Source organism: Magnolia sinica, chromosome 14 (genome assembly GCF_029962835.1).
Source record: "Magnolia sinica isolate HGM2019 chromosome 14, MsV1, whole genome shotgun sequence".
In the NCBI taxonomy this organism is placed as follows: Eukaryota; Viridiplantae; Streptophyta; class Magnoliopsida; order Magnoliales; family Magnoliaceae; genus Magnolia; species Magnolia sinica.
Window position 1 is genome coordinate 13,086,794 of NC_080586.1, and position 4,999 is coordinate 13,091,792.

The 4,999-nt window shown below is 41.3% G+C and overlaps 1 long non-coding RNA gene across 1 annotated transcript; it reads left to right on the forward strand.

The window, feature by feature from the left end:
* Positions 1-2,016: 2,016 nt before the first annotated feature.
* Positions 2,017-2,695, forward strand: LOC131225637 (uncharacterized). Its single transcript, XR_009161441.1, has 3 exons — positions 2,017-2,211; positions 2,294-2,401; positions 2,487-2,695. It is a non-coding gene; the product is annotated as an uncharacterized LOC131225637 (long non-coding RNA).
* Positions 2,696-4,999: the final 2,304 nt, after the last annotated feature.

The window sequence follows — 4,999 nt, forward strand, 5'->3', positions numbered from 1 at the left end:
GACATGACTATTAACCGAGAATACGTGTTTGTTGTATGTATGACAACTCCTTTGTGAAAGGATTTTTCATAATATAAGTTGTAACTAAGTTAGTTCATGTATGTAGTAATGTGTAGCCTAAGTGTTTGACAAAATGTCTAAATGAGAAATTGTTTGATGAATTGTTTTTAATAAGGGTGTCGAGATAGGATTCTCAACTATCTTATCCATATTTTTAGTCTCCTTTATGTAATCTAGATTGGTACTATGTGATCTATGGATGAAATGCATATGTATAACAATATGTTCAGTGTGTTTGATAAAATGCTCAAATGGGATTTATATTTAAAATTATTTGTTAAATGATGTTATGAATATCACATGTATCCACATGCTGCATTTGAGTATGATTGGGACTATAATGTAGTCCAGGCAATCGGTAACGGTTCCCGATTGAGTGGCTGAATTATTCTCGCCACATTGGATACGCTCGATGAATCCGAGCCATACGATGATTGTCGATAGTGGTTAGGCCACGTGGAATGCTTATACGCTCCATGTCGATTAATTCAGCGTGCGCTCGTTCTAATCAAACTTATCAAATAACCCGATTAGCCTATTGTGTGTTTACCATGTATGGACATTACTATTTAATCTAAGGTACGACTTACCAATGTAAAGCCCATTTCAACCATGGTACCATGATCCGCTAAGACTCATGAGCCAGGCATGGTGGCATGGGACACCGTGGTCGAGCTGTAGGCCTACGCTAGGGTGACGAGCCTCCCTGTAGTGTCCAGTGATCAACCCAAATTCGTGAGCCAAAGACGGTGGTATGAGACACTGTGTTCGAGCTGTCGGCTTACGTTCAGATGACAAGCCTCACCGTAGTGTCGGCTTATGTGCTCCTGGAAAATGGATGGGGTCCCACATTTGAGGAAAATACGCATGCGAATGAAAGCACCATACGAGCCTTCTATGCTCATATACAAAACCCACTATTGGAGCCTCTTCAGTTTACTATCCATTTGGGAAGAGAGGAGGCCATAGTCAACGTAGATGTGGTGGCTTGTATCATGAGTATGGAACGTGGACTTGTACATACTAGCGAGACAAACCTTACTAGTGAACGAGAAAGAAATCCCTGCACACGTTTCCTTTACTGCCAACTTGAGCGATGGAGGCAAGGAAATAGCCTTGCATCGACCAAAATGACAAACGATTTCCGCCTGCTCCACCATATATTCACGTATAACGTGTATTTCAGGTGGAGTAATCGCACGGAATGCACTCGACTTATGGTGGATTTCTTATACAGAGCTGGTCAGGGAGACATATTGTGCCTGCCTACATTCGTTTTGTCTTAGATTGTAGGTACTGCACGATCTACACGGGGAGATGTCTCACTTCCCTTCGGTCGACTTATTTGTAAAATCGCCCGAAATTTCAGCTTCCGGATCCATATGGAGAACCATACCCCGATTCATATCATCAGTGACACTACGCTCAACAATATGGGCATAGGCCCCAGGTAGCAACAAGCAAGGCTTGATGAGTTCGGGGATGAGATAGAGGAAGAAAGTGAAGAGGATGATGGGAGTGAAGATGAAGAAGGTAGTGAAGAGGAAAGCGGTGAGGAAGAAGGAAGTGATGAAGAAGAGGTGTCCCGATACTCTGATGAGGGACCTCCTCTTGCTATACATGAAGACCGTCGTGATCAGGCCACCTCGGAAGCCCGCATGGCTCAGATTGAAGAAAATCAAGCCGCCCTGAGCCAGGAAATCAAGGAGACCCAGGCCGAATTGAAGCAACCCACATGCCTTAATCTATTATTTACGAAACTGCAGCATAAATTTGTCTTAGATTTGAGTGTTCCTTACATTTTTCATGTCATCGACGACATGGTCAGGGAGCGGTTCAAAAAGTACCGAGGAGAGTTACACCAGTGGTACTAGCGGTGAAAGACCCACGATGAGGTCGTACTGTCCGCACTGTCGCACATGACGATAGACGACTAGCTGATACTCTGCAAGAGATTTTCGTATGAGGCTTTTCAGGTAATATTTACATATTTACAATATCTTAGGGTAACAATTAAATTCGCAATTAATAACAATGTATTATGAATAATGTGTTCAGAAGATGAGCAGAATAAATTCTGCAAACAGGAAAAAGTTACAAGTAAACCACGTAGCTGGTTCAAAGTCATTTGTACGATATCGTTACGACATGGTAAGAAATTACTGGTGATTATTAAGTTGATATATTATTTCCATGCATTTATATTAACTCTATTGTCATTTCAATTGCGCAGTGAGATTCCGTCACCGGCCAGAAGCCTAGACCAGTAGACCTTTACAGAGGGACTCACTGTCGGCAGGCAACGGGATCTTGGGTTCATCCTAGAGTCAGCGAGAATTGGGTAAAAATTCTTATATTGTAAAATTTAATTGCATTAAATTATAATAATGTCATTCGTTATGAAAATTCATATGTTTTCATTATAGGCGGCGATGAACACCACACGTAGTCAGCCTACTCCCGATGGTAGACAATGGAGTGAGCCAAATATCCTGAGCGAGGTGCTTGGCACCCGTTCTAGATATGTGTGTGGGCTTAGCCATGGTGCAAAGCTCATGGCACCTGCTAGAGCTGCCTCCAGCCGATCTGTCGCTGGGGAGAGCGCCTTACGCCGAGCTGATATCACAGAGAGAGAGGTTCATTGGCTATAGGTCATTGTCGATAAGATCAAAGAGTAGCTGGAGAGGCAGAGGGAGGAGGAGCAATGGCATAGGGAGAAGGAGGAGTAGAGGCGAAGAGAGGAGAACGGGAGGAGCAGGAGAGGAGGATCGAGGAGATGCAGGTAGAGCATGAGCGACGGATGCAGGAGATGTTTCAAGCTCTCGTTGCACCCTTTGCCACCAATGCCCCACCACCTCCGCCTTCATCTTCATAATTATTTTATTTTATTTATAATTTGTTTTATATACAAATGTTAAACTTATATGTATTTGTGCGTGAATGAATGTGGATTGTATGTGGATGTGGATAGGATTTTTTTATTTTATTTATGATTTATTTTATATACGAATGTTAAACTTATATGTATTTGTGCGTGGATGAATGTGGGTTGTATGTATATGTGGATAGGATTGTTTGTGTATGGATGGATGTGGTTTGTGTTTGGATGGATGTAGTTTGTGTTTGCATGGATGTGGATGTGAATATGATGAAAATGTATTGTAACAAGTGTATTTACAGGTGTATATCAGGAATTTTTTTCCTGAATTTTGAAAATAAATTAAACCAGTAAGAAACAAACTATTACTGACGAAATATTTCGTTGGTAATAGTAGGTTGAAAACTTATACCGACGAAATATTTCGTATGTACAAATCAATACAAAATTTATACCAACGATCTATATATGAGCTATACTGACGAATTATTTCATCGGTAATAGCGGGCTTATACTGACGAACATAGTCCTCAGTAATATTGTTTTACTAACGAACATACTCGTCGATAATGTTGTTTATCCGGGCTTATGCCGACGAACATACTCGTCGGTATTATTGTTTTACCGACGAACGTACTCGTCGGTAATGTCGTTTATCCACAGTTTTACCGACAAAGATACTCGTCGGTATAAGCTGTGTTTACCAACGAAATATTTTATTTTTTCCTACCAAAAGTAACATGTTTGGCCAATGATTTTAGTCATTGGTATTTGTTTTATCATACTCATTTTTCCTTCCTTCTTTTTCTTCCCTGCCATGTCCAACAAGGACTGAGATTGTCCACCGCCCAGTCTCAACCTGGCTGAGTCGACACAGTGTGTCAACGACTCAGCTCAAGTCGAGCTAGAGTAGTAGACAAACAACACTCTCTGTCTTTCATTTCTCCTCTCTCTCTCTCTCTCTCTCTCTCTCTCTCTCTCTCTCTCTCTCTCTCCATTTGCAGTTTAGGGTTTTTTTGTTATGGGGTTCTAAGAACGATGACAATCGAAAGGGTTAGGTCCGTCGAGTTCTGTAATGGCATCAACGAATATCATCGCATAATTATTGCAATGCTTTATCAGTTTACATGGGTTTGGTTATGCTTCTTCTTCTTCTTCTTCTTTTCCTTCTTTAAGGTAAGATGGAAATAAAAACAAATTGTGTAAAACCGCATGAAATTGTGTAATCCGTCGACCTGTCGATTCGACCAATTGGAACGTGTCGATTGGTCGAGTCAACCTGTCAACCAGAATTTTCAACCTATCGAAAGCTCCAAAAACCATCCAGAGAGTTTTTTTTCAAAAAAACTAAATATTTCTGATATCACCTGTTAACCAATTGATGGCCCCTGTTTCAACATAGATTTGAGGCATCCAAATTTTAACAGACCATTCATTATTGAGGGTCAACTTTTGATGTGGATTATCCATTATGTGGGGCCACCTTGAAGTGTGAGTCATCTATCATGTGGGATCTACCTTCAATGTCCACTGTCCATCATGTAGAGCCTACCATGGATGTGGATTGTCCATCACATGGGCCCCATCTTCGATGTGGGACGTCCATCATGCTGCCCACGTTACATATGAATCATTCATCATTAGGAACAGAACTTCGAGGTGGATCGTCCACTTTGTGGGCCCACGTTGATGTGGGTCATACATCATGTGGGGCCCACCATCATGTTAATTGTCCATCATGTGGAGTCCACCTTCAATGTCCATTGTCCATTATCTGGAGCCCACCTTTGATATGGACCGTTCATTATGTGAGAGATGAGAAAGAGAGGGAAGAGTGAGAATGTGAGAGAGACAGTAAAAAAGGGGAAAAAGAAAAGCTATTTGCTGCCATAAGTTATAAATAAAAAATAAATAAAAAGAAGAAAGAAGAGCAGCAGCTACCCATAAGGGTGTATCCAAGAAGGCACAAAGTGCTTTTGTTTATTCTAGGGGAGCAAATGGGCTAGGTGATCTAGTCTGGCCATGTCCAACACCAGTTTGGCAAGAGCCTTGAAACTATTT